This window comes from Lissotriton helveticus, chromosome 2_1, assembly GCF_964261635.1.
Source record: "Lissotriton helveticus chromosome 2_1, aLisHel1.1, whole genome shotgun sequence".
In the NCBI taxonomy this organism is placed as follows: Eukaryota; Metazoa; Chordata; class Amphibia; order Caudata; family Salamandridae; genus Lissotriton; species Lissotriton helveticus.
Genome location: NC_136059.1, coordinates 2,023,611,846 through 2,023,624,346, shown reverse-complemented (window position 1 = coordinate 2,023,624,346; position 12,501 = coordinate 2,023,611,846).

The following is a 12,501-nucleotide window of genomic DNA, read 5'->3' as shown; positions in this document are numbered from 1 at the left end:
AGATGAAAGAAGTCAGTGTTGCGCTTTCTTTGTTCGGGATAACCAAGGGAAAGACAGGATTTACATGTAGAACTACATCTCATCCGAAAAGTCTAATTGTTTGATGCACTATTGAAAAATTATGATGAATATTTGGATATCAGAGGCATTTCACAATGGGCTCCGCTGGCTCAGGACAGAGCCCAGCGCCTATTTTATGCCGCTGCAGTATGGAAAAGTTAATTCATTTAACCCGATATTTATCAGAGTTACAATATTATTTGAGTCAGCACAGCTCAGAATTAGAAAGAGACGAATCCATTTATTGTCTCTGAGCTGTACTCTCTGACAATCAAACACTAACTCGGAGAAATATAGGGTTACATGAATTTGATTTAGTGATAGCAGGTGCACAAAAACAGGCGCTCTGCTCTGCGCTGATCCACATCATGACAGGTGCGCTGGCTCAGAGCAAAACTGAGCGTTTTTTTATGCGCTTTGAGGGCATATTATCTAGATGTGTGTTATATAACGCACATCGCACATTTCTATACCGCTGGCTATCACCAGATTTTTTCGCCGTGTTGGCGCGTAATTATCAATGCGGAACACGTAGGCGAAATTAAATCCGGCGATAGTCGGCGATATGGAACATTAGCGCATGAAAACAAACGTTGTTTTCACGCGCTAATGGGTGCCTTGATAATTTGGGGGGGTGGATTCAGCGTTATGATCCACACCCCCATGTTATCAATGGCTTAACACCTGGTCAGAGCAGGCGTTGGGAGACCTGCGATAAACAAGTTTATCGCAGGTCTTCTCCCAACGCCTGCCTTGGTAATAGGGTGTTCCCACCTCCAACCACATTTTACATGTGGTTGGACGTGGGAACGCCCACTTTTCATGTCATTAGCGATGTTTCTCGCTGACATGCAAAGTGGGCTTGAGGCAAGCGTTAGCATGCCCTTGTTAATAGGGAGCGGGAAGTATCGCCGCTTTCTCTGCACAATTCGCCGAAAAAGCGGCGATACTTCAGCTTGCTAATATGCCCCTCAGTTCCTATAGTGCATGAGTTCAGCTGTACATTTGCATTGCATAATTTTCAGACAACTTGAGAATAGAAAGAAGCAAACCATGCAAATTGTTTGCAGAGTTTTATGTCTGCAAATGAGGTTCTATCTCAGAGAATATTGGTTTAAAAGAAAGCACAGACAGGGCAAGCACATAAAAACATTTGCAGGACTCTGTGCTGGGTTAGCACAGAGATTTGTGAAGTGGCATCTGGCAAGTTGGCTCTTTTTACAAGTTGTGTTCAACATATATATATATATATATATATTCACTGAAAAAAACATACGTTTGAGGCACTTTATAGTTAGAAATTAGCATTTAAAAAACCATTGAAATTCACTGAAAAAACGATAGGTTTCAGGGATGTTATATTTAGAACTTATGCATTTAAAAAACCTTAGAAATTTACAGAAAAAAACATAGGTTTCACGGACGCTATAGTTAGTTGGACATTTCACTCATATAAAACGACTTACAAATTAGTGAGTGGATATGTACTAACTGGTATTGGTGTATTAATGGTTTCGGAAATTATAGTCTTTATTTTAGAATTGGTATATCAAGTGTTATATTAGGGTCTGAAGAGGTGCATCCGATTTTCACGTAGATGATGTCATCAGTGATGTCATTTGAGATGTCATCAGTGATGTCATGAGTGATGTCACTGACCATGTCATGAATGATGTAATGATGTAATATGTGACGTCATCAGTAGTGCACTGCAGGGGTGCGAGTTATAGTTAGCTCAACTAACTATGACAGGGGAATTTCTATGGTTATATTCACTGAAAGAAACATAGGTTTCAGGCAGGTAATAGTTAGAAATTAGTATTTAAAACAACTTAGAAATTCACTGAAAAACCATAGGTTTTAGGGGTGTTATAGTTAGCTGGACATTGAAATTCCTTTGTTATAGTTAGTTCTGCTACCTATAACTCGCACGCCCGCAATCCACTGCTGATGATGTCACATATTATGTCATTCATGACATGGTCAGTGACATCATTGATGACATTTCAAATGACATCACTAATGACATCACTGATGACATCATCCAGTGAAAGTGACTCCTGACCTGCTTGCAGGCCGGGCCGCCTCCCCGACCGCTGCTCAGCTCCACCTGCTGACACCTCACCGCTGCCCCCCAGCGCGAGTTCGCGTCACGGTGACCGCTGCCACTGCTCTTCTGCCTTTGGATAGCTGTCTGTCTGATTGTGATGTGTTATTTTTTTCTCTTCATTTACTGTTTTCTTCCACTGTTCACTACCGTATTTTTCGCCTGCTCAACACCCCCCACCCCCCCTTTTCCTTCTGTCTCCCTGTTTTTTTCCCGCCACCTCCTCCTGAGGCCACGCCCCCTCGCCACCCCGCTCCTGCGTCCCAGCTGCTCCTCCCTCCCTCTCCACCTTCAAATGGCGACTGCCACCCGGACGCGCAGCGGACGCGTGCAGCCGGAGCGCCGATTGCGCGCCAAAGGCGCACCAAAGGCAAACCCATCTGCGCCTATCCTCGCCTGGACCGTACCCAGTGCCAGGACCCCTAGACCCCGCACACGCTACAACGACTCACTCCGGTACGACGCCAACACCCTGCACGCTCTCAACACTGGACGAGACCACCGCTGCTTCCAGGCCGCCCCAAAACGCACCCACGGACCCTTCTCCTGCCACACCTACAACTTCACCTGTGACAGAACCACCAAGCCTCCAAGGACCAGACCCAACCACCTCCGCTGCATACTCCTCAACACCCGCTCTGCACGCAAACACGCCGCTGAGCTCTGGGACCTAACCGACACCTCCGCCCCAGACGTTGCCTTCCTGACAGAGACCTGGTGGAACAACTCCTCTGCACCGGACATCGCCATAGCCATCCCGGACGGCTACAAGATCACCCACAGGGATCGCGCCAACGGAATCAGAGGAGGAATAGCCATTGTCCGCAAGTCCACCCTCAAGGTCCACACCCTTGCAGACGACTCACTCTACTCCACTGAATACCTGCACTTCCGGATCCACACCGACCCCAACACTGCCCTCAGAGGAGCACTCGTCTACAGACCCCCCGGACCACGGGCCCAGTTCACTTGCCTCCACGGACTACATCATCGTCGGGGACATGAACTTCCACCTCGAGAACAACAATGACGCCAACTCCGCCACCCTGATCGACAACCTCGCCAACCTCTGCCTCAGACAGCTCATCACCGAACCCAACCATGCCGCTGGCCACTCGCTCAACGCCGTCTCCTCCACAAGCATCCACGTCGCCTTCAACCACACCACCGAACTCCACTGGACAGACCACCGCTGCATCCACTTCACCTTTAAGAAACAAACCACGCACCACCGCATCCAACAGCTGCCCCACTGCTGCTGGAGCAAAATCACTGAGGACCAACGGACCTCCACCCTCGCCCAGAACCCACCCACCGACCCCACCGACCGAGACACCACCGGCCATAACCTCAGACAGTGGATCGACGACTGCGCCAACACTCTCGCCCCGCTCAAGAAACCCTCCATCAACCACCACAGCAAGAAAACCACCTGGTTCACAGAAGAACTCCAGACCTCCAAACGGACATCCCGGAAGCTGGAGAAGAAGTGGCTCCACGACCGCACACCAGACAGCCACACAGCAATAAGGACGCCATTCGCAGACATCACCACCTCATCAGAACAGCCAAGAGATCCTCCTTCAAAACCCGCCTGGATAACAACGCACACAACAGCTAAGAGCTCTTCAACATAGTGAAGGAACTCTCCAACCCCAGCGCCAACACAAACGTCATCCCGCCCTCGCAAGATCTGTGCGACTCACTGGCCGCCTTCTTCCATCGAAAGATCGCCGACATCCATGACAGTCTCAACACCCCGTCCGCCTCGACCACGACAGGCCCCACCCCAAATGCCACCTGCACCAACCTATTAACATCCATGAACTCCATCCACTCAGGATCCCCGTCTGACCCCTGCCAGCACCATGTCTTCAACAAAGCAGACACAACCATGGCCCCCCAACTACAGAAGATCATCAACCTCTCCTTCGACACAGCAACATTCCTGGAAAGCTGGAAGCATGCCGAAATCAATGCCCTCCTCAAGAAGCCCAAGGCGGACCCCAAGGACCTCAAGAACTTCCGGCCCATCTCCCTGCTCCCCTTCCCAGCGAAGATCATCGAGAAAATCATCAACATACAGATGACCCGCCACCTCGAGGACAACAACATCTTAGACCCATCCCAGTCCGGATTCAGACGAAACCACAGTACCGAGATAGCCCTCATCGCTGCCACAGATGACATCAGGTGCCAACTTGACAACGGCGAAACTTCAGCCCTCATCCTCCTCGACCTGTCAGCTGCCTTCGACACGGTCTGACACCGCACACTAAGAACACGCCTCCAAGAAGCCGGAATCCAGAAGAAGGCCCTGGACTGGATCACGTCCTTTCTCTCCGGCAGAACCCAGAGAGTCCGCCTTCCACCCTTCCGATCCAAAGCCACCGACATCATCTGCGGCGTACCCCAGGGCTCATCCCTCCGCCCGACCCTGTTCAACGTCTACATGGCCCTCCTCGCACAAGTGGCCCGCCAAGACGACTTGAACACCATCTCCTACGCCAACAACACCCAGCTTATCCTCTCCCTCACCAAGGACCCGCACACCGCCAAAACCAACCTCCATGAGGGAATGAAGGTCGTCGCCTAGTGGATGAGGAGCAGCCGTCTGAAACTGAACTCGGACAAGACGGAAGTCCTCATCCTCGGCCCCACCCATTCTGCCAGGGACGACTCCTGGTGGCCGACCACACTGGAAACAGCACCGACACCCACGGACCATGCACGCTACCTAGGATTCATCCTCAACTCCTGCCTCTCCACGTCAAAGCAGGTCAACGCCGTCTCCTCCTCATGTTTACAACACCCTCCGCATGCTTCGCAGGATCTACAAGTGGATCCTGACCGAAACCAGAAGAACGGTGACCCAAGCCCTTGTCAGCAGCAGGCTGGACTACAGCAACACACTGTATGCAGGAATCCCGACCAAACACCTACAACGGCTGCAACACATCCAGAACGCCTCAGCCCGCCTGATCCTCAATATCCCTCGACGCAGCCGCATCACCTCCCACCTAAGAGACCTGCACTGGCTCCCCGTCAACAAGAGGATCACCTTCAAGCTCCTCCCCCACACACAAAGCACTCCACAACACCGGCCCAGACTACCTGAACAACAGACTTACCTTCGACACCACCGCCCGCCAGCTCCGCTCCACCAGCCTCCCCCTCGCAGCCGTCCCTCGCATCCAACGAACAATATCCGGTGGCAGATCCTTCTCCTTCCTCGCCGCCAAGACCTGGAACACCCTCCCCACCCATCTGTGGCAGACCCAGGACCTGCTCACCTTCAGGAAGCTCCTCAAGTCCTGGCTCTTCGAACAGTAGCAGCACCCCCTCCCCTCAGCGCCTTGAGAACCTCATGGGTAAGTAGTGCGCTTTACAAATTCCCAGATTGATTGATTGATTGAAAGTGGTTTGGTTCGTTATTTAAATATGTCATATATATAGCAATCTGCATGGAAGAATGAGTGGATACAAAAATATAAATATTTGAATGGAGGATTTAGTAGCAGTGTGATTGACTGTTTACTTGACTAATTTATAGTGTCTCACTAAATATATTGGATAGTGACTAAACTGTGTGAATATCTGTATAACATTGTCAGTTGTTGTATAAACTGCTGCACCAGTTGGTTAGTAACTATGTGAAAGTCTATATTAGTAATTGATTAGTTAACTGAGTATTTGTATGGGAGAGTGAATGTGTGTGTGGTTCGGTGGGGTGTGTGTGACTGCCCAAAGATGTGTAAATAGTTGATTCAGTGGGTATATGAGGTTAAGACTGCATGTGGAAACAGTTGTTTGGGTGAGTGAATATCTTTATGGGTCTGGGGATGAGCAATATCTCTCAATGGTACATGTCCAACAAACTAGAAAAATAAAAGGCAGTGTATGTGCCAGTTGATGTATATAAATAAGTATACATAAGACTCATTGATTGTATGAGTGACTGTATAGATAACTGTATACTTGTAACAGTGATTTCATAACACACTAAGTATGAGTTACTATCTATATGAATAAATAAAGTGCTATTTGTATAAATGTGTAGCTGAGTAAATGTAAATATGATACATTGTTTGCAAAAGTGAGTAGGATGACTGCATAAGTGAATAGGATGTGTGCTTGTGTGTTCTGTTGATATAGGTGTATAAGTATATTTGATAGTGTTCTATTGATCTTTGTTAGTATGTATGAGTGAATTTATAAGTAACTTTTTAGATGTGTGTGTTGATATAGGAATGACTGAGTGGGTTTTAAATACTTGCATTGCTATGTAAATGGATTCAAATATGGTACTCTTTATTTTACAGTGAGTGATGAAAGGTTATACTAATGTATGATAAGGTGTATCTAATTGTCAAGTGGGGATTTCATCAGTGATGTCATCAGTGATGTCATTTGAGATGTCATCAGTGATGTCACTGACCATGTCATGAATGATGTAATATGTGACATCATCAGCAGTGGATTGTGGGCGCGCGACTTATAGTTACCAGAACTAACTATAACAAAGGAATTTCAATGGTTTTGTACGAGTGAAATGTCCAGTTAACTATAACACCCCTAAAATCTATGTTTTTTTCAGTGAATTTCTAAGGTTTTTTAAATGCTAATTCCTAACTATAACCTGCCTGAAACCTAAGGTTTTTTCAGTGAATTTCAAAGGTTTTGTAAACGACAATTTTTAAATGTATTAATTGTTATATTTATTTTTCTATACTGATTTACTACACTTTTTTAAACTATTTATTTTTAGATATTTTATTTTTTAAATTGCATTATAATCACATTATACATTACATTACAAAATATACCTTCTCAGAACAAATTACTTTAGTTTAAATACTTTGCAAATAAGCAGAAAACTTTTAAGAACAGTAGTTAAAATTGTTGCAATGGGCAACGCAATTTCAAACACAATGCAACATTGAGCTCAATGGGAATTTCTAGTTAAATGCAATTAGTTACTTTATGGATTACTTTTGTAACCACAGGACTGGATCCTAGATTCAGTATTTAAACATGTCCTGTAAACAGCTGAGTAAAATCGTTTTGGTTACAGTAGTGATTTGTAAGGAATATTATTGTATTTTAAAAGTTGACAGAAACTTTTTCACATAGAATCACCAATGTTATCCTATGGGAGGAAATTCACTTAGCAAGTAAGTAGTGTTATTGTTACTTTTTCTTACTCAGTGGTGGATCCTGGATCTAGCACTGGTGCCTCTCCTGTAAACAGTTAAAGAATGAGTTTGTTATACAGGCGATTTTTAAGGAATATTTGTAGTTTGTGAAAATCAACGCTTAGAAACTTTTCTTGTGATAACAAGACAATGGATTCCTATGTAAAGAAATACAAGTTACAGGTAAGTATGCTTAGAATTACTTTTCAGGGTCAGTGCTGGGCTGAAAGATGCGATACAAAAGGGGATGATGGACGGAGCAAATCTAACACTCACCCCCAGTCAACTGATCTGGGTTTAATCCATCACCATTCTTTAGCCCACTCAGCCACCCCAGTTCAGACATGACCATATGCAAATCAGTCTAACCCTGTGCCTCATGGGTACAGTCCAGCCCGAACTGCCAAGCCATGTCTTCCCTGGACCGGAAACAAGCATCCTGGGACCGGTTTCGGATTCATAATCCTCATCAGCCAGGCTATCTTGAATCCAGTGGCCAAGTGAGCAAGGGACTCAAGTCAAGTCAAGTCAAATATGCTTTATTCGAGAATTCACTCATAAAAGCAGAGACAATTTAAAAATACAAATTTAGTTAACATTCAATTACAATAAAAAACAGTTAAAAAAAGCATAATATTTACAATTCATGACTCAATTTCAATTCAAGACTTAAAAATATCATATTAAAATTTGAACTGTTAGAGATTTTTTTTTTAAAGAATTAGGTTTTACAATTTCCTAAAAGGAAAATATCATGGATGGGTGTAAACATGTGGTTCAACTAGACAGAGAATAATCAAATGACTAGCAGTCTCTATCTAGGTTAACCACAGAGTATATCAGACAGAGAATAGTCAAGAGACTAGCAGTCTCTGTCTAATCGACCATGCCCATCCAAGGTATTTGGCAGTTGCTATCAATACCCACATCTCACTAGTAGTGCATAGGATACGCAAAGCAGTTAAACTACTGGTAGTCCCTAAATTCTTACACATCGGTTTTAACCATACGCGTCTGGGATCCTGGTAAGCAGCGCAAGCAAACAGAAAATGACCCTTAGTTTCATTAGCGGAACCACAGGCAGGACAACTAGCATTTACACCACCTTCCCATTTAGCAGTCAAAAATCGAAGAGGCAATGAACCTGCTCTCAATTGAAATAGGAGTTTACGATCACAAGGCCTTGTTATACAGTCCCAATAAGGTTCCAAGGAAGGATACAATTTAGCCTCTAGAAATCCTTCGGTCATAGAACCTAAACTAGTGCTGGACCAGCCACAAGAAGCTACCTTTTCCCAATAGATTTCCTTTAAAAGACTTTTAGTGGGAAAGACTGATCCAGCTGGATCTGACCAAAGCAGACCCATTCCGAGGTCATTCAGAGTTACTTTCAGGGAGTTAAGCCACCTATTTTTATGGAATATATCTGCTCTAATAATGTCTAAGAACCCCTCAGCATAATGTAAAAGCTCGGGCGTGGTCCAGAGCCTCCTCCAAAACAAGATTGGTCGAAGTCTGACCAAGTCAGTTACCGATTTCGTATACCTGCAAAGCAGGCTTGACAGGTTTCGTCAAAGACTTCCTGTGCTCGGAACTAATGGCACCTGATAATTGCTTGTGTCTCAGAGAAGCTATATCTATATGATTACTCCAAGAATTCTTATTTGAAATGTGAATTCCTAAGCAAGTGAAAGTCTTCACCACTTCTAAGGGGCGTCCATTCATAATAATTTTGGATTTAAAACTCGGATGGGGGTTAAAAATCATTAGTTTCGTTTTTGTCACATTAACCTCCAAACCATGTTCGCTGTAAAATGAATCAAAAATAACTAATGCTTGCTGGAGATCGCTTGGAGTTTTCGATAAAATAAGCGTATCGTCAGCGAACATTAGTATTGGGATTTTAATGTTAGCTAATGAAGGGGCATCCAAATCTGCCAATACCATGGGTGATATAACACCGTTTATAAACAGTGTAAAAAGAGTAGGGGCCATTGAGCAACCTTGCCGGACTCCCCGCTCTACCGGGAAGTCCGCTGTCTCCATGCCCTGACCCCCCCATTGTATTCTAGCAAATGTAGATTCATGAAGCCTCATTATTAGAGTCAGTAAATCATCAGGGACACCCAGGTTCCTAAGGACAGACCACAGCTTCAACCGCGGGACTAGATCCAAGGCAGCCCGCAGGTCGACAAAAGCCGCGTACAAGCTGCCTCCGCCCAGCACCACAGTCTTCCATTGCAGTAGATTGAAGCGGAAAACCTGGTCCACAGTACTTGTCGACCTGCGGAAACCCGCTTGGAATGGTGACAAAGCATCGTTGTCCTCAGCCCAGTCCAAGAGCCTATTTACAATCACGCGCCCTATTGTTTTTTGTATAGTGTCAATAAGGCTGATCGGCCTATAATTGCCGGGCTTGGAGCGATCGCCTTTCTTGAATACTGGTATGATTACAGCACCCCGCCAAGATGCCGGTACCGCAGCACCCCTTGCAATACTGTTAACAAGGAGACTGATGTACCTGCACCACCTCTCCTTATCATTAATAAAGACATCGGCAGGAACACCGTCCATACTTGGTGCACGACCACTATTTACAGTACTCAAGGCCCCCAGGATTTCTTGTGGACTGAAGAAATTATCTTTAAAGTGGGTATAATTTATATCCACGCTACATGCAAACCGATTTGAGTCTGCATACTGATCCAGCGGCCTATAGAAAATATATCATAAACAACGCTACCCAACTTCATAACCTATGAACAAAATTATATACTAAATTATGGACCCATTTATAAACCTGACATATTTTGGGCCTACTGAATCAGGTGGTCAGATTAAATCTATATACACATTATCTACAAACTATATACAAATTTATACATCTGCGGAAAGAATATTGTCATTAGAATAAATCCTAACCATTTAAACGACCACCATTGGCGACGTGATCTAGCTAATAGTAACCTGCACTTCTGAATAACCAAGACCAGCTTGTTTGTCAAAAGTAAGATTTTATTTACTAAATTATGGTATTTTAATTGATAGTTTTATAAAAGTTATTTATTAGCATTGAAGCAAACATGATTTTAAAGAAACTTGAGTAATACAATTTAAGCAAGTAAATCAAAGTTAAAGTGAATATTTAAAGTTTAGCATTTCTAAACCTAAGTCCCTAACTGAGCTAAATAGATAGAAATTAAAGTAAAGTTCTTTGAGGATTCTTACGTGCTCCACGCAATGTCCGACAGCACTTCACCCTCATCGGAAAGTCATAAAGCAGCAGCCAGCCCATCCCTAAGGGCATGACTTTTTATACCTTTCTACGCTAACTAAACTACGCAAAGGAAAGTTTTCAGAAATCTTCGACGTCCCATTGGTTGAGAGTGACAAGTGACATGTCACCCACATTTCAAATCTTCCATTAGGTCACTTTTCTTAAGGACCATTGTCTTTTCCGAATGCAACCAGGAGCTTCCTAGGTTTGCAACAAATGTATAATAATGTTCTCATTGCTTCCAATTGACTTCCGCGGATGCCAAGTTAAGGGCTGACAAAATGTTCTTTTTCGACCTTGGCCATGTCCGACAGAATGATGATAGCACGTCAGTTTTTGCTTTGTGAATGCAGCTTTTGACGAACACTTTATTTCAGAATGGGCGTCTCGTGACTTTTGCAGAAGTAAAATTCTGCTTTTTTGTAACTCGAGCAAACTAGGCCCAAAAGCAGGCAACTTATGCTTTCTAGTATAAAACAAACACAAGAAAAGTATTAATGTAAGAAATAATGTAGATTCTGTATCCACCCCAGGATTTACTAATTAATTAACCCACCCGATTAATCAAATGTTACCTAGCAAATGCAAACAAATAAAGCAGCGTTTATATCTACCAGTCTTCATTAATCCATGAGACTTATTTGCACCTAGAATAGTAGAATTGACATCACACAGACAAGGAAAAGCAAAACAAGCACATGCTTCTTTTAAGTTTGCAGCAGTTAGTAGTGACAAAAACGAAAACAATAAATTATTTTATTATTTTGCACAAACAAAAAGATGCAACAATTATGCACGTTTATGAGCACACATGTTAGTCCCCCCATGTGTAAAGTTTAATCTAAGTTGTATTAGCACGACATATCACAAATCATTAATATTATTATTCATGTTATGGAAATGTGACTTCACGAGTTTAAACAAAATTTTGTTTTCTATCTCGCTCCATCAACTCCCTCATCTGGTGATTAACAAATCACCACACCAGCACCCAAAATTTTGGTAATTTAAACTCCCTAGAAATTGATTCAAATTCATTTGTATCAGTAATCCTAAAAGTCTGTTTCTGCATAATCTTTGGAATTAGCATAACGCTCTCTATGTAACTCCTGTAATTCGATTTCCCTTTCTTCTTCTTTTCTAAGTTTATAGATTCTTTTCTTTTCTTTCAACTGCTTCTTTCTTTTATGTAACAAACAACCTATTTTGGTCAAAATAAAAATGAATACTATTATTATCAAAGGTGCCAAAATCTTGCCAAGAATTGAACTTCCGATATTATGAAACCAGTTTTTAATTGCTTGAAACCTTTTTGAAAGTTTCCCTGTAAAATCTTCTTCTTCTAAAGGAATTATCTCTGAATGCATTTGTGTAATATTCTTGATGTACATTTCAATATTCTTACTTTCGTCGGGTATATATGTGCAACAATGTTGTACATGTAAAATGCCACAGACTCCTCCCTCTTTTGCTAGGAGTATGTCTAAAGCAAGGCGGTCTTGAATTACCATGGATCTAATTGCAATAACTTCAACATTCACTAATTGGAACCCATCAGCTGTGTCAGTTGATAATCTATCAACTATAGTGGACAATTTTCTGATTCTCCCTGCATTTAAGGTTATACCAACAAAAGGTATTACTGCTTGAAAAATATCTCCCAGAACTTCAGTAAAAGTCTCTCTTTTAACTCTATTTACATAATTATGAATTTTAAACAATCCTTCTGAATCTCTGTCAACATGAAACACTTTAGGAAAAACAATTCCCACATAACAAGTTCCATACCAGTGGTCTGGAAGGTTGTAGTAGGCTTTGTCACCACAAACAAAATAAATCCCAGGAAAGATTGGATCCTTTCC